Source organism: Ambystoma mexicanum, chromosome 14 (assembly GCF_040938575.1).
Source record: "Ambystoma mexicanum isolate Mex_15411 chromosome 14, UKY_AmexF1_1, whole genome shotgun sequence".
NCBI classification, from domain to species: Eukaryota; Metazoa; Chordata; class Amphibia; order Caudata; family Ambystomatidae; genus Ambystoma; species Ambystoma mexicanum.
Genome location: NC_090940.1, coordinates 284,757,883 through 284,776,875, shown reverse-complemented (window position 1 = coordinate 284,776,875; position 18,993 = coordinate 284,757,883). Strand labels below are relative to the sequence as shown.

Sequence of the window (18,993 nt, the reverse complement as noted above, 5' to 3'; positions counted from 1 at the left end):
TCAACCACGAAGGGGGTACAAGTGTTCAAATTATGCAAAACAAAGTTATAGTGCGTAATCATTTTAATTCTTAGACATCCAGAACAGATTGTTCTTCAACCACACAAGTGCACATGCCCTCTTAACCCCTGATTAAAGCATGGAACAATAATACATAGGAACTTCTTCTCTATCTGACAAATTGAGGCAAGCAATGTGGTTGGATTTTGATATTGCAAGTAGGGATTCTATTGGTCACATGAGGATTGTCTACATTGAGCACCGTTTCGATAGAAATGGCATTCCATAGTAGACCTTCTTACCATAAATAAGCCTTGGCCTTCACTTGAGTGCATGAAACTTGTTTTGAAAGTGCGTACCAACATAATGGGAATCAAAGTTTGAATATCGTCTGCTAAGGCCATTAGGGGTAATGGTGCTGCATGCTGTAAATCCAGAGTCTTTAGAAGATTGACTACACGCCATTCCAGAAGTCACTCCTAGAACTTGACGGGCATGGCGATAGCTGAAGCTCTGAATCGTTACTACAGCTTTCCCCTTGATTATTGGTTTCCCAATTTTCTATGCATCTGCTAAGGGAAACCTTTTTGCTCAGAACAATGGCTAAACGCATACCTTTTCACTCCAGTTGCTTGGATTGTCAGCATTATTGTATGAACCGTTACTTCCATACATATCAAGAGCTAAATGGCAATATAATTTGCTTCATACTCTTTCTAAATAGTTACCGTACACTTGACTTTAAGAATTCCCATAAAACTAAATGCAACAAATTCACCAATTCCATCAATGGATAGATTTTGCCTAGTAATATGTTGGCTGCCGTTGAAGCCTGAATCCCTGTTCTCGACCTCTGTCTGACTCGAGTGTGACCTCAAAGATCCTGGTGTTTAACCTATTTTCCCATAGATTATGGAGCAAACAGGAATAATTGAGAACGGAGCATGTAAATCATCCTACTACATTGTGAAAATTTTAAGATCTCTTAAACCAAAGTTTGTGAAGCTCTTTGATTGTTCGATGCACCAGAAGTAACGGACATGTGTCTCTTTCTGAAAAATGTTAAGTCTGTGAAGATCTGCTGCTTTATCACAGCATGTTTCTCTCTTCTGAAAAATGTCCTCTCAATATTTCCTATGCACACATTTTGTTTTCACCTAGGTCAGAGGTGAGCAGTGACTAAATAATCCAACCAATCTTCATCAGAATGCTTTGGGATTAACAAATAACTATTATTATAAGTCACAGGTGGCTCAAATTATTTAAACATTATGGATGTTCATTAAAATGTGATATATTGCTATGTTAATGTTGACATATCTGGAAAATGTGAATAATTACTAATGACAGTATTGCCATATTAAAAGAAAAACTTGTTTAGGGGGGGAAAAAAAAAAAACGAACAATTGTATAGACGCACTCTGTTGAAACAAACCTTTCTAGCCCGTCGGGGTCTTCCGGTTGTCACTATCTGGGAACACAAATGGTGCAAAACATTCCCTATGTGTGCCGTTTTCTTAAAGAAATTAAATTAGCCAAGCCCCTGAACCCCGAGATGTGATATACAGTGGTCGTACAAATGCTTTAAAAGGTACACCACAGCGTCTCAGAGATGGATCAGATACACTACCTGGATTTTACCAGTCTGTACCCCTCTATAAATAATGACAAACCCTACCCGGTGTGACACACCAAGATCATCTGTAATCATTTTGGTGACATATACCCATATTTCGGTCTAATCAGATGCCAGGTCTATCCACCCTGGGGCCTCTACATATCTGTGTTGCCTTATCGGTGCAACGGTAAACTAATGTTTCTGTTTTGCCGCACATGCGTTGAGAAAAAAAAAAGTCAACTGGGAACACACGGATGCGAAGCGCCGCCTGACCGACACTTGGTGTACAATCCAGTTACAGACGGCTCTGAAATAGGGATATCGCCTGGGGCGCATACACGAAATGTGGTATTATAAAACAGTCACCATCAAGCTCTTCTGTGACTGTTTCCATGTTCCTATAGCAGAAACAGGAGAGGCCTCTGGCTTTCCTGTTGGATGTGTGGACGATGCTGCTAAACAGGCCTACACTGATGATTATTATAAACACCAGGGCATGTACTTGCGTATGGAGTACATTGAGGACAACCCCGCTCGACGGTTGTTGGTGAAACTATGCCTTAATTCATTGTGGGGCAAGTTTGCGCAAAGAGTTAATTTGTCCAATACAACCATCATTTGTCATGATCCCAGCACAGGAATACAGATCCCATTCAGAAATACTTGGGAGGCATACTTGGCGCAAGAGGCATTTACCTCACTCTTAGCATTGTACCCATAGGCTCATTAAACTTACATGATCTTCCCGATCCTCAACATGGCCGCCGCTAATCGCACAGATAACTCACAGTGCATTCTACACCTGTAGTAGAGGGAGCTACTTAAGCCCCGCCTCTGCCGAAGCTCTCACTTCGTGTCTTCTCTGCTGACAGCGGGTAACACTTCCAGCAATCTCCTCACAGAACCTGTTAACAGAAGAAAACGAGTCAAAGAGATTAGTTCCATAGCAAAATCAACAGAATAGCAGAAAAACTGTAAAGAGTTACCGCACAAGTTTTTCCAAGAATTTTCCTCAGTCCGCAGTAATATTCAAAGTCTCTGCATCTTCTGTCAGAAGCTCCGTCGCAGCATTTCTTCTCTCAGAGCAGCCTTCGTTCGCGGTTGCAGTGTATTCTTCCTAAAGTCTTCCTCAGCAGTCCCTGCATCGTCCGAAGGTATTTTCTTCCACAGTTCCTCAGAAGACCTGCAAAACAAAAGGTATTTAATGAATGAATGAACTTGTAAAAAGAAAAGAAAGAAGAAGAAGTTCCATATGTGCTTACCTGAAGTCTCAGCAAGGCTTTTGTTTATTTTTACTGCGCTTGTTTCTGAAGGCAGCTATTACACAGTTTTTTCGACGAACTGACATAAATTAATGTTTCCCCAAAAACAAGTATAGCTGCAGCTTTATCACAGCCTCAGCCCTTGTTAGGGAACCACAAACCTGTAAAAGATCAATGTAGGGACCCTTTTCTATTTGATGAACTATAAATAATTATTTTCACCAAGAAACTTGCCCATGATACCTTAAAAGACGTTTTGGACGCTATTCAGATAAAAAGTTTTCAACACCATTGCGCCCTCAGAATAAGTCACCTATCCAACGTGCCCCTGTAGAATACAGGATCAAGAGCTCCACAAAACAAAAGCACAGGTGAGAAGGGAGGGTTATTTTTTTAAGGTACACTGTATCACAGTTATCAGCTTGTGAATGGGAATTACAATAGTGGTTTTGTTATAATTGTTGTTACCCCAGAACTAGTGCCCAGACCACAGGTCCTCAGCTGAAAAGACATTACGCTCCCGCGGAGACTTAAGGTAAGCATTACAGAACGTGAAGCCGTACTTAAATAACTCCACCTGAGCGTAATGGAGGACTCAGGAATAGATAATTTATCCCAATTTCTGGGAGAGCTCAGAGCAGAGGTTCATGCAGCCAGGTCTGAAACCAACTCTCTTAGGAGAGAGTTGGTGGTTAATAGAGAGCACACTGAGGAATTGGGTCGCCAGTTGCTGCAGTCCCAAGCAGGGCAGGCACCATTCCCTGGTGGGGCTTCACAGGGTCAAATTCTTGATATCATATCATATCGCTTCCAGTCCTCCACTACAAGTAGTCTTACTGGGAAATATTCCCCTAGCAGCCCCAGGGGGATTTATAGGAGATTCACAGTGTTTTGCAGTATTTATTAACCAATGTAATTTACACTTTCTATGTAGACCTGGAGTCTTTCCTTCTGATCAGTCCAAAGTGGCATTTGTGTTATCTTATTTGGGAGGACATGCTGCAGATTGGTCCATACCCTTAGTGAACAGAGATGATCAGTTACTGAGGAACTATCCTGGTTTTTGGCAGGAATTAGAAAAACGTTTTGCTCATCATGCACAGGCCTTAGACAACAAGTTGCTTTCTTTACGCCAAGGTAACCAGGAATTGTTGGCTTATATAGCCTCTTTCAATAGATTAATAGCTGAAACAAATGGCCTGAGTAGAAGAGAACCACACTTTTTCATCGAGGCCTGAGAGGAGAACTTAAAGATATTTTGGCGCAAGTCGTGAATCCTTCTACGGGTTGTGCCGAATTCATAGATCTAACCATCCAGTTGGATCACCGATTACAGAACCGACACTCTGATCGGGCTAGATCAGAGGTTAAATCATTTTATGTTCGTTCTAGAGACTCTGGAAATCGTTCAACGACAGTCACCGTGAGCTCATGCAGTTAGGGGAAGTTTGAGGTTCCATCTCTAAAGAAGAATGAGACAGAAGAAGACAGCAGAATTTAAGTCTCTATTGTGACTCAGCCGGTCATCAATTGCGAAACAAACTGTCCAGTGAAACCGCCATGAAAGCCAGTGGGAGCCGTAGACAAGGGGGATAGAAAAGTCGCAGAAGATGAACAGCAGGAAAACTTTTGTCGAGCCAAAAGAAGGAAATTCAGATCTCTCATTTCGTTGTTCCGATCATCCTAAGTAGTGACCTTCAACCGTCCAAGGTGTATGCTCTTGAAGCATATGTTGACAGTGGCGCGATTGGAAACTATATGGATTACGAACTAGCAGGCAAGATGGATATTAGTATACATCCAAAAGCTGCGGTAGAAAATGTCACTGTAGTAGATGGAACACAATTAATAACCGGACCAGTGACGAAGTGTACTGAAGTCTGTAACTTGCTTTGCCAGGAAGGACATCGGGAAAAGATGTCTTTTGACCTTATTTGTGCTCCACGGTTTAAGGTGATTTTAGGAATTCCATGGTTAGAAAAACACAACCCACTGGTTGATTGGCGAGCCAAGACCAGTTATAAGCCAACATCATTTCAGCAGTCACTATTATGTTCGCCCCTTATTTAAAACTTTATGAGAATCTACTTGAGAACCAAAAGGGACCAAGCTATCATTATAGCCTTGATGAACTCAAAATTAACCTTGATTGAACTATTCATTGAAGCAGCGCGAGAGAAAGGAGCCAAAGATAAAGAACTTGATGGGCCGTTTTAAAATCGCTGCTTATAATAGTTGAAGAACTACGAGTGACCATATGCTCTACTTCAGTGCAACCATCAAAATGTTCGGCACCCAATGCACCTTTGATGCCAGATGAAAGAGATTAAGCAAGTTCTTTGCTTTCTAGTCCGACCCCAAGCTGCTCCACGCAGGAAGGCCCCGTTTTGAAACAAAAACCTCCAGCACCGAAAACAGTGCCGGATACGGCCGTTTAACAAAACACTCTTGAAATGGAACCAGACTGCTCAACTGATATTCCAGCTACCTTCAATATCTGCCTTAAAACCACAAGGCACAGTGGAAAGTGAGAATAAAAGTGCCAAAATCATCTCCTCAGAAGAAAAAAACTAAAAACCAACCGATGCCTAGAAATAACTTGAAGTCTACGACCACGAGAAGTTTTGTTATGAACTTGAAACTGCCACAATCGACTTAATCACACATGGTAAAATCACAAGAGCCTCAAAAATCTTCAGGGGGAAAAAAATTGTGCAAAACGAATATCAGTACACATTCTCGTGAAAGAGACATAATCAATGTGTCAACATCTCTTCCAAATGATCAAGAAGAGCCTGATGATTCGTTGATAGAATTATCCATTTATGAGGATGAATATGAAGATGGAGCAAACGAAAGCAACATCAATGAAGTAAACATCAGCAAGAATGATAAAAAATTCTGTCCAATCGGAGATAATAAAAAAAAATCAAACTTGTCCTCAACAAAACAATAGGTTCACAAAAAACCTATATTTATATTTCATCTTGAGAACACACATGTAGTAATCCTGGAACGTGTATTAAATGCGAAGGCTAATCTAATACTAAATTGCTATAACATCATATGCTTGTTACACCATATTCCTAAATTAAGAATGATACAGTCTAGCTACATTAAAATTGTTGCCTTTCCAAATGAGAAACAAAATGACAAAGTGTTACTTCACATGACAACGGCTGCACTTGCCACTGTATTACTGGAGGCTTGCAATGACTTAAGATCACTCGGTTTCGACATACATTATGACGACCAAGGAAAACGATCTACAATAAACAAGTCCATTTAAGAGAAAAAGAGATAAATTATGGTGGACTCTAGGACGGATAGAAAGTGTTCTTTCGAAACACCCATTTGTAAACCTCCAAAAAAGCGCTTCTTGATGCCAAATGAGGCAAAATCGTTGAAAATCACAATTGAAAAATGACTTCCTGAGAAACTTCAGGTCTGGCTTGATAATCAAGCAACAAACTCGCACAACCCCTGGAAGATTGAAAAATGCCTAAGAGACATAATGCTAAGAGCTACCCAATTACAAAACATAGCGCTTATAAATGTTAGTTGGAACAAAAACAAGGCATGCGTAAGGATGTGAAAGCCCTTCAATTTGCTCCCAAGATAGTACGAAGTCTCTTAATAAAGAGAGGAAACAAAAGTACCGTAATTGGATAATAGCACAAACATGAGATGTTTCAAAATGACGCTTAAGCCATGTTACTGGCATTGGAAGCAAAAAACACCAGAAATATCTGGCAATCTTTGAATGAAACTAATTTACGGGATTCCAATCCCTTATCTAACGTCATCACTGAACACACATGGTATCAACACTTTACCATGCTATATAACTTTTCAGCTAAAAATCCCTCGGTACAACCGTCTCTCACCATCAGCCCTTCATGGAAGCTAGGCTTTGATTCTGAAGAAATCTTGACAATCATAAAAAGGGCAAGTAAATCTAGAGGCCGAGGCCCGGACGGGTTGACCAATGCCATTTTAAAATCTGTACCTGAGGAATGGTCTGTATTTGCTCATAAGTTATTCACAAAAATTGCAATACAGGGTTGTGTGCTGAAATCTTGGGAAAAAAGTGTTATTATACCTATACTTAAAAAGGGAGATCGCGCACAACTACAGGCGTATAGCCTTGGACGTTTTGGGAAAAATCTTTGCGTCAGTACTACTCAAAAGTCTGACTGAATGGGCATATGAAATGGGAGCCTTAGATAATAGGCAAACCGGCTGTATTGGTGTGGGCTGTAGTTTGAACATATTCCTGCTGAACCTACTGAAACTAAAAACCTTGCTAGAAGACATTACCATCTATATGGCTTGGAGCGATTTAGAAAGTGCCTTCGATACAGTCAACCGATAACGTTTATGGCAAAAAATGGCAATAGCTGGATGTCCTCCCAAGCTCATAAATGCTACTAAAGCCTTTTATACTTTCACTTCAATTTATATTCGATTAAACCATCAAGGCCTGTCAAAACTGATCCAAACTACATCTGGCCTGAAAAAAGGTTCCTTGTTTAATTTTTTCATCTCAGACATTCGGCATATTATGGACCCAACACCCTCCTGTTCACCAAAAATAAACAATCAAATGATTGGTTGGATGTTTTATGCCGATAACTTGCTGATATTGGACAGAACACTGCGAGGCCTTCAACAAAAGCTAACAACGGTCCAGAAATACGTAGAACTAAATGGCCTGCGTATAAACCCCCAAAAATAATCAGAAGTCATGATTCTCGAGAAAAGAAGCACCCGGAAAAACAAAGACCTAACTCGGTTCCTGCATAATCACCGTTTGAAACCAGTACCTTCGATAAAATACTTGGGCATAATAATTAGTGCCAAGGTAAAAGAAACTCCATTCCATCAACACTCATCAGAAAATTTATCCAACTATCGACCCAAGCAAAGTTGATAGGTCATAAATATTGTACATTGAAATGGCAGTGATCTCCTTAGACGCAGTCAAGGCATTTGATTCGGTGAGGTGGCCGTGGCTGTTCGCGGTCCTGGGGGAATACGGGTTCGGGCCAGGCTATATCAGATGGGCGAGGCTGCTGTATAGCCAGCCAACGGCTAGGGTGCGCACGGGATCGGTGATATCCGATAAGTGGCGCCTAGGTAGGGGTACTAGGCAGGGATGTCCTTGGTCCCCGATGTTATACATATTGGCCCTGGAACCCTTAGCGGTATATCTTAGACAGCAATATGACCTGGTGGGCATCGAGGTGGGAGGAGAGAGCCACTTGATATCCCTATATGCCGATGACTTGCTGCTGTACCTAAAATATCCGGAGGAGAACCTCCAGTATGTTTTGGAGGTCATGCAGAAGTATGCCGAATTGTCCGGCATAGCGGTTAATCCCGGCAAGTCGAGCATGTTCCCCCTAGGGTATTATTCGAGGGTCCCCACGGAACGCTTACCGGTATTACCCGTGCCTTGGGCAACCGAGTCCTTCCGATACCTCGGAATAGACATATATCATACTGTGGTAAACGAACATCTGCACAATACTGCAGTTGCTGTGGATAAAATCCGTGCGTCCATGCGATTTTGGGAGAAGCTGCCGCTGGCGATGATAGGGCGGGGGGCGTTGCTTAAAATGGTTGTCCTGCCTAGACTGTTGCATTTCTTCAACAACATACTATACTTAATACCTAGGAAGTTCTTTACCAAACTCGACAGTATGTGCAGGGACTTCCTATGGCATGGCACTCGCAACCGAGTGGCACTGTGGAAGCTGCAAAACTTTTACGATAAAGGAGGGATCAAATTACCACATTTTGAGGCCTATTATGTAGCGAGCCAATTGCAATATGTTACACAGTGGCTCTCTGATGAGGAATCTCCCGAGTCTAGGTTGGTTGGGACAGATTGCACCCCGTTTTATTTGAAGGAGATCATCTGGGTCCCTAGACAGGACTGAAATCTTCGCCCTGGCATGCTGTTACTTGGGTGGAGAATGTGGCGTAGAGCATGTAGGCTACTGGAAAGCCTGGACCTGTGTTCGCCGCAAGTGCCACTGGTCACCTTGACTGCGGGGGATAGCCAACTTAGGAAAATGATCAGAATATACTGGGAATCGGTTGGGTTGGCCACGTTAGGAGATATATGGCAGGATGGGGCCATCAAGGATTTTGCAGACCTAGAAGAGGAGACTGGGTTACATGGGGGCCAATACGTTACATACCTCAGGTTGGTACGGATTATCCGAAAATCTTGGCCTGAGACGGTGTTAGCGGAGGATCCGGACGCCCTGATTGACACGATATATGATATATCAGAGGGCGGACACGAGATTTCCAGATTGTATGAGGTGGTGATGTCCCGGGTGGGAAAGGACCTGATGGATTTGAGACTAGAATGGGAAACGGAGGTGGGGACTCAGATGACTGATGGGATGTGGGAACGGGCTATGGGATATCATAAAAAAGTGTCCAGAAATGCTAGATTACAGCAAATCCAACTATATATCACGCACAGAGCGTACATGACCCCCAAAAGGATAGCTAAGTTTGCGAACACAGGCAGACAAGCATGTCCGAAATGTAACGAGGAGGACGCGGACATGACGCATATGTTCTGGTCCTGCCCAGTAATCGAAGTCTTCTGGGGAGAAGTGTCACAGAAGTTAGCAGACAAAGGGGTCCCGATAAGCATTGACACGGCCTGGGCTTGCCTCCTAGGGGGGTTCCCCAGACCGAAGAACACCAGACATCTGGGGAAACTGAGAGACCTAGCGTATATACTCGCTAAGAGGAGGATAGCCATGAACTGGAAGCAATGCTACAAACCCAGGATAGAGATGTGGTGGAGGGATCTGCAAAAATGGGCGGAAGCTGAAACCATGGTCTGGCAAGAGGCATGCAGTAAATGCGGGGAGGAGGATGTGGGCAACCTAGTAGCCTGGAGGTTGTTAGTTACTGGTCTGTTTGGGGTGCAAGGGGAACCTACTGCCTCGGAGGAGGAAGACACCCGGCCACTCCAGGTCGATACAGAACTACCCTGTCGATAAGCTCTTGGGGGGAATGCAGTGTTGTGTTTTCTTAAGTGTCAATTGTCCTATTGTACATAATGCCACAAGTTTGTTTTGTACTGTTTTCATTTAAAATAAAATAAAAATATATTTAAAAAAAAAAAATATTGTACATTTTCACTTATGCCGATTATCCATTTCTATAACCAGAAAGTTTTTCCTACGTTGGCATACACCGCTGAAGCCTGCCTTAGCCTTCCTGCTATTGTATGGGATCAATTGGAAGGAAAATGCTGGCGATCAGTGTTACAACTGCCAAATGTGGTACCTGTGGCGGTTATTCGTCATGAGATTGGCCGCCTATCGCTGTATGCAAGGGTTAAATGGAACACACTTCAACTCTATAATAAAATCTACTCTTCTTGTCTGCCACAATTCTCTATTTTGTCAACCAATTTTGGAAACTATACAGACTGGCCATTACAGACATGGGGCCTCATTACACGGTAGGCGGTGGACCAAGGTGCTAATAGCACCTTGGTCCATGCCGGTAAAATACCGGCACCGCCTTGGTGGAAAGGGGAATTACCGCCCTATTCCAAGGTTGGCGGGGCGGTAATTCCCCCTTCCACCATTGCCCTTCCCCATTCCCATTTTTGCCCCATAGGGCATAATGGGAATGGGGAAGGTGCTAATTACGGTACCGCAAATTTGCGGTGCCATAATTAGCACCAAGGTCCCTTAGCGGGTTGGTTTTTAACGCCTGCTAAAAGCAGGCGTTAAAGTGCCAACCCGCTAAGGGACCTCGTAGTAAGGCGGTAAGGGTTAACTGTCACCGGTACCATTACCGGTGACCGTTAACCCTTACCGCCTACCGTGTAATGAGGCCCATGGTCTCAAATATGCCTACAGATTCTTGCTGATCTTGGTACCTCGAAAGAAACCCAGTCAACAAACCCCTGTCTTGTTAAAAAAAATGGTATGGCATCAAGACTGGGAGGAGACGGAAATTAAGAGATCTCTTTCCAAGATACATACGGCACCAAGGATCATGTTAGGATCTTATAATCGAACTCCAACCTATATAATTAAGTTTCCAAGTGTTAACCATGGTCAACTAGTTTTGAGATTTTGGCTAAATATTCTTCATAACAATACCACTCGCTACAGATATGGACTAAGCGGTCACTCAAACTGCAGGCTGTGCGATAAGGATGAAGAGTCCCTTAAACATCTAGTCTTATACTGTCCAAAATGGAGACCACTGAGGACCTTGTATTTCAGCAAACATCTAATGCCTCTGTTTGGTCTCGATGCTGAAGCTTAGTGGGATGCTCTTTACGCAGGAGAAAGACCTAAGTGGTCATTTGCATTAGTTAAATATCTAGAGGCTGTTCTTGCTAAGGTAGTGCAAGAATGAATGTAATGATGATGATCTTTTTTCTTTATGATATGATGTATTTTGGTAAAAGTTTATGTAAACCATCTAATAAAAATAAAAAATAAAAGCAAATAACTGGGCTTTGAATAACTGGCCTGCCATGGTCCAAATTTCCCTCCTTATGTCCATCCACTTGGGAACCGGCCAATGCCACATTGTAAACCCCACCAACTCCTATAGTTTGCGTGGAAACACTTCTGACTTTTTGCAACCCTTTGTTCTATGACTGGGTATGTCTTCCCGTAACACCCCTTGGTGCCTACATCAGGGACCGCTCTTCCCATAGACAACAGCTGAGATTCCACCAGTTTCACCTGTGCCATAGACATTTGGTAGCCTACAGAGTAATGCCCAGCCGATCCCGGATGTTCACATTCTGGGAACTATACCTAGCTGACATATTAGACATAGATTTTGTCAGCATACTGATGGCCTCCAGGCAAACATCCAATCTCCCTGTGTCTCTCTCACCTCTATTCAACAAGAGTCTGAGGGCATCTATCAACTCCAGTCATGCAGCGCCAAGCTTATTCAAATACTTGGCAAACTACAGGGTGCTATCTGTATTCACATTTGTAAAACCACCACCAACTACATCCCCTTCCGTATTACAGTCATGATGATCCAAAGCTAAAGGATTCTGATTGCCAAAGAGGCAAGAGGCCAGGGATGAGCCTACGGGGCTCTACAGCGGCTCCTCCAAAAGAGCAACCATAGGCCTAGCTGGCTCAAAATACACTAATTTACAATCAGAAGGTCTTTGAATGTTATGGTTCCTTCCATCCATCTCACAATGTCTTGGTGTAAATTGATCACCCAAAAGATCCTTAATTGTGGAGATTATTGAAATGACTCAACCCATGCCTACTTCCAACAGAACTGCTGCAATCAGCCGGCTCAACATATGATGAACTGTCCAAATCCAACTCCTACATAAGGTTGGAAACTAAATCGCACAAGCCCAACTCTCAGAGGTGCATTGTCCAGAATTAAGTGCCTGCCCAGAAGCTATGTTGGTGCTTACTGGGGCTAGACCTGCCAGGCCTGCTACAAGGGAGGTTAATGGTGAGCCTTTCCTTGAGGATTATTTCTGTACCCTACCAATCAGGTCCTCCTCGACTGGAACAACCCCCAACGATGAGGTAAAACTTTCCTCACAATCACCAACCAATGATGGTCCACTGGGACTAGCTTTAGCCATTGCTTCAACCATTGCCTGATCCTCAACTAGCTCTACTCCTTCGGATGCCTTCACAGCCCCTTAAACCACAGGGACTAATTCAAAAGCGTTCTGACTTTGCGCCACCCAATTAATCGTGGCTTGCGTGGATGGGTTACAAATACCAGCTGCCTTCATGCTAGGGTAGGTATCCATGAGCCCCTCCCCCCGCTTCGTGCTGGTTACTTTCCAGGATCTTAACTTCGCCAACATAATGGGCAAATTAACCCGGCATCGGGTGAAAGTAAAGGAGGTGCAAACGAAGGCCAGATAACAGATACCAGATGCTACTGTTGAATCTCGCAATCCAGGGTATGTGAACAGTGCAATTCATAAATATATATAAATACAATCAGCTGTAACATACTATGGCTTACTGTGATGCATAAACTTGCACGCCACTATCAGGAGACCGCTGCTCACAGGATTGATGCTGCATACTCACAAACGGAGCTCCACTAGTAAAAACTAGTAGCTCTGCATGTCACCCAAAACCTCGCCTTGGAGCAAGGTGCTGGCCCCATAGACCTTGCAAATACCCACCAAGGGTTGGTCACTGAACTGCAGTACAAAGCTCTTCCTCTCACTCTTCTGCAGCTCCACTTCTCTCCTGCAGTGTAATGCAACACCGCAGCCACTAGGATCAGAGGAAAGCACCTCTGAGCGTTCAAAAGAGCGTGTCAAGCCGCACCTCACTCATAGCTCACACTGAATAGAGGCCCCTTCTGACACACCGCACGACTAATAAAGAAAGCAGAGATCCAGGCTGCAGGCTGACTCCAACACTGACTTTTAATTAGCACTTTGGCAGATGGAAACTGCAGAGAAGAGTAACAGCTGGAGTGGGAGCTTGTCTCAGTCTACGACTTTAAATATAGGGATGAAGTCAGGATAGTACGAAATGATTTAGCCCTTCTCTGATCTGTCATTCCTTCCTCCTCTGTTCCCCAGCATTTTTCCATTTCACTATTTCTTTGCTCACTTTTGCACCCTTTATTGATTCTCTTATTGCAGAGGGACTGATGTAACAAACACAACATGAAGGTTCCTTTCCTTTGTCAGGGTTTTCACATTCACAAGTTCACAACTGGTCTCCCTTGTTCGGGCTCGGACCACGGGTTCCCTCGTTTGGGCTCAGACCCCCTTTCCACAATGTTCACAATTGGTCTCCCTCGTTCACGGTGCCGGACCACTCTGTCAACGGTATTGCATCTTTCCTTCACAGGTTCAAACATTCATCAGCAGTTTAGCTTTACCCGCATCTTTCATCACACGCGTTTAACAATGTTCGTTCCTTCCAGGGATGGAGCTGGGCGTCAATTGGGGTTGGTTGGGGAGAGTGGGGAAAGGGGAGTTGAGTTAGTTTTAGTTGGGAGTTAGGAGGGGGGGTTACATGGGAGTAATAGGAAGAGTCAACAATCACAACCCGGACCACATAGGAGGAAAGAGGGGGAAGAGGGGGATCTGAAGATAGTGACCTGGAATGTACGGGGCTAAACCGTTATATTAAACGAAACATGATCATGATGTACCTGAAGAGGCAGAAGATAGATATAGCATTGATACAAGAAACCCACCTGAACAAAGAAACTAGAAGTGATAAAGAAGAAATGGAAGGGGACCACGGTGAGAGCAACATTCAGCGTATGCTAGAGGGGTCCTCACATGGATAGCACCTCACGTCCCATTCAAATTGTTACAACAAGAGGTGGAGACAGATGGCAGGATGGTATTATTGAAAGGGCTAGTGGGAAACAGGGAGGTGAATATAAAACATTTATGCCCCAAACAATGACAGTGGGATATACTGCAGAAACCTGTATCAGCTCATATATAGAGGGAGCAGTTATAATGGGGGGAGATTTCAACTGCACACTGGACCCCAGGCTGGAAAGATCTGATGAGGTTACTAGGCCGAACCCAGTGGCGAAAGCTCCGGATACACTCGCACAGGATTTTCACATGATTGAGATCTGGAGGAGGCTTCACTCACAACACAGGGGGAACTCGCATTACTCAGCCCCACATAACTTACACACCAGGTTAGACTACATATTTGTGGCTAGCACACTGATGGAGGAGATGAAAAGTGCTGAGTACAAGGCAGCAGTCCTAACGTACCATGCGCCGTTGGTCATGATGTGGCGGGTCCCTCCGCCCAGGCCGAGGATACCGACGTGGAGGCTTAGAGCTGAAGCGCTTAAAGATAGTATATTTAGAGAAGACTTGAGGAAGGTTAGAAAGGAATACTTTGAGCTTAAGAAGGGGAGTGTGAGGTCGGGTGGCACGCTGTGGGAAGCAATTAAGGTGGTAGTGAGGGGAGAATCGATCTCAAAGTCGAAAGGACTGCAAGGAGGTATAATGAAGGATTTGCAAAACACAGAAAGGGAGATCGAGAATAAAATGCAAGGAGGGGCAGATTCCCCAGGGAAGGCCGAGGCCATACGCAAACTACAAGAGGAATGTAGAACCCATTGGGAAAGATTAAGCAACTTGAATTATAGAAGATACATAGAAAGACAGTATGCATAAGGTGATGAACCAGGCAGGTTGCTGGCTTGGTTGTGTAAGAGTGATGCTCCGAGACAGGCAATTCGAGAAATAGACAGGGGAGATGGTTTGGTAGAGGACACCCAGGAAGGAGTGAACAAGCGCTTCTATAGATACTATCAAGAGCTATACGCAGAGACGATCTAAGAAGAGGACATTGATATATTGGAGACTTTGGAAGAGATCAATCTCCCTAAGCTTGGGGAAGTGGATAGAGAGAGATTAGATGCACCACTCACATTAGAACTAGAAAACGTAATCCAGACCCTACCCACTAATAAGGCTCTGGGTGCAGACGGTCTCCCGAGCGAGTTTTATAAAACGTGTAAGACTGACCTACTCCCACCAATGCTGGCTATGCTGAACGAAGCGTTTGACAAAGGCAGGTTGCCAGAGACCCTCAGGGAGGCGATCATCATCATTCCGCTCCTCAAGCCAGACAAACTGAGTACTGACTGTGGAGCCTATAGACCGCTATCAATGCTGAACCAAGATGGCAAGATCCTTACTGCAGTGATGGCAAACAGGCTGAAGCCGATGATAAACTCCTTAGTACATCACGACCAAACGGGATATGTTCCCCGAAGGTGTATTTCTGATAACCTCAGGAGGCTACATCATATCATAGACCAGACAGAGGGGAGCTCCCAGGAAATAGCAATAGTCTGACTAAATGCGGTAAAGGCCTTTGACTCTGTCAAATGGCCATGGTTGAAGGGGGTCTTGAAGGACTATGGAATGGGACCAGCATACTTGAAGTGGGCTAAATTATTGTACAACGAACCAGTGGCCCGGTCCGGACAGGTCCGATTATCTTGGAACTATGGACTCTGAGCAAAGGTACTAGGCAGGGTTGCCCCTGGTCCCTGATGCTATTCATTTTAGCGCTGGAACCTTTGGCGATATACTTAAGGCATCACTATAACGAGGTAGGCATTAGCACGAAAGGGGGACAGCACTTGATATCGCTATACGCTGATGACATGCTGCTGTACCTGAAATACCCCTCGGAGAACTTGCAGTATATTCTAGAAGTAACAGAACGCTATGCAATGTTGTCAGGTATAACGATTAATCCACGAAAGTCCACTATGTTCCCCCTGGGCAGATATGGAGTACCACCACAACAGGAGCTACCAGTATTACAGATTGGGTGGGCAATTGGCACCTCTAGATACCTGGGGCGGACATATATCACAGGATTGAGGATGAATATAAGAACATCACAGAGAAGGTAGTAGAGAGGATCGAACGTAGCATAGTATTCTGGGTTGCGAATGCCTCTGACCATGATGGGTAGGGTGGCACTGCTTAAGATGATAGCATTATGCAGAATACTGCACAATTTTGCAAATGTTCCATACATGATACCTAAAAGGTATATGTAGAGGGTTCATCTGGCACAATTTGAGGAATAGGATAGCCCTCTGGAAATTGCAAAACCTGTATGATCAAGCAGGGATCAGACTGCCCAATTTTGAGGTGTACTATCTGGCTGGCCAGCTCCGTTATGTGGCAAGATGGCTATCTGAGGACACCACACCGGAGTCCAGATTGCTAAGAACAGAGTGTGCACCCTATTTTCTGAACGAGTGGATGTGGGTGGCAGATCCTCCAAAGGGTATGAGGTCTGCATTGTTAGACTTGGGTAGGAAGATCTGGCATAGAGCCTGCCTGATGATGGGAAGCCCGCTGCCATGATTCCCGCAGGTGCCCTTTGTGGCGCTGAAGTGCGTAGACAAACAACTGAGGAAGTTCATTAGAGAACATTGGGAACCAGTAGGTGTGACAACCATAGGAGATGTATGGCAAGAAGAGGGGAGGATAGAATTTGATATATTGAGAGTAGACACTGGCTTACATAGTGGACAATATATGACATATGCTAGGTTGGTGACATTGGCGAAGAAGACGTGGTCGGAGGTAGAGTTGACCCAGCAGCCAGATGCTGCCATAGAAACGTTTCAGGAGGTGTCAGAACGAGGTCACGAGATCTCCCGAATTTATGAAATAATCATGTCTAGGGTTGGAAAGGAAGTGATGCAGATGAGGCGAGACTGGGAAGAGGTAAGTGGAGAGACAATTGGTGATGGGTTATGGGTGAGGATGCATAAATAACAAAGTATCAAGAAATGTAAGACTACAACAGATTCAGCTATACATTACACACAGGGCATATATGACCCCTCAAGAAAATTGCTAGGTTTACAAATGCCACTATACAGAAATGCCTGAACTGCAGGGAGGTGGATGCTGGGATGGTACATATGTTCTGGGCATGCCCAGAGATCGCTAGCTACTGGGGAGAAGTAGCGCATCTCCTAGCTAATAAGGAGATTAAATTGGAAGTGGATTCTCTGTGGGCGTGCATGGTAGGGGGATTCCTGAGACCACGCAAACTTAAACATGTGAGCCAACTTTAAGATCTGGCTTACATCCTATAGAGATGGGCTGGAAGGCAAGTGGGAGGGCAAACGCGGAAGCCTGGTGGCGGGACCTCCTGAAATGGACGGGTGCAGAAACGGTGCTATGGAGGGAAGAAGTGGGTAGAGGGGGTGGGGGGGAGAAGAGGCAGAGACGCTTACAGCTTGGAAACATTTTGTTGCATCACTGTCGGGCTCTGGCATGGAGGAACCCGAAATGGATAGCTCATCAGATGGTGCGGGAGATGTGATGATCATAAGTTAGAAAGAGGACGTTGTAGATTGCCAGACTCTATATGGGTGTGGGGAGTTGGGGGTGGAGGGTTAGTTGGGGAGTGTTCTTGTTTTATGCACTGTGTTTCGGTGCACTGTGTGTTGATTGTTTTGAAAACGAATAAAAATATATTTTTTTAAAACAATGTTCGTTCCAGCGCTCGTTATACAATGTTGCCGCTTGCATCCTTGACTTCAACATAGACCTGTCTCGCATCAGTCTCACCAACTCACAGGCTGTGTTGATCTCTTTGTCGGAACTTTTGTTCTTGGAGACAATGACAATACCACTAAGCGTCTGCTACTCCTCCCCGCCTTGGTCAGTTACGCAGGAAGGCCCTCAGTATCTCTGACACACAATGCAGGATTCATGTCTGGTTTCCCGGTCTTAGGCTTTCTGCCTTGTAGGATTCTTGAAAGTAACAGCGTCTTGCCGAAAAGGTCAAGGATGCTTCCCTTCTTACGAACCCTCCTCGGTTTGCTGTCTTTCTCCCCTCGTTCAGCTGTCAACTTGAAACTGCGGAACCTTCATGTGCTTTGCCTCGCTCAGAGTGTGCTCTGTCTTTTATCCGTGTGGGGAAGTTTAATGGAAGTCAGGTGTGAGTGACAGTAATTGCCTACCCTTGCATGACCATAGTAGTGGGACATGTCAGGTACATGGCTAGGGTGCGAGTGTTTTCTCCCAGAGCGAGCTGTCTGTGTGAAAGTGTTTGGGCAGGAAAAGGGGGGGGGTATAGAGTTTCTAAATATCCTATCAGGTAGGATGGGGTAAAGGTGTTACAGGGAGGGATATACTGCGTCTTGCCATCCGGTGTCCCACTTCCGAAGACCTCTCACCCAGGTGATCCTCCCGCACTGGTCCACCCCCAGGGTCTGGATCCAAAGGCACTGGCCGTGCCCTGGCCACCTGAGAGAGCGAGATTTGGGGGGACTAGCGGGTGAGACACCTTCTGGTTTCTCACAACCCCCAGGGTCGGGATCCAAAAACAATGGCCTTTTCCTGGCCACCTAAGTGTGGGATACCTGGGGAATAGGTTGTGAAACACCCTCTGGTTTTTCACAGAACCTACAGCCCACTCTATAGTCCTACACGTTGCTGCCAACCAATGCAGAGGAAACTGTGCCTCTTTGACAACTGTGTGAACAATAGCCTGTGGTGTGGCATCAAACCTGGCACTTCCACTAGCACCTGGAAACCGGGGGAATTTGGAC

At 44.6% G+C, this 18,993-nt stretch overlaps 1 protein-coding gene across 3 annotated transcripts in view; it reads right to left on the bottom strand.

Moving 5' to 3' along the window:
* The window catches only part of KLHDC1 (kelch domain containing 1), a 2,530,617-nt gene that overhangs the window by 1,199,204 nt on the left and 1,312,420 nt on the right, over nt 1–18,993 (bottom strand). The window lies entirely within an intron of this gene.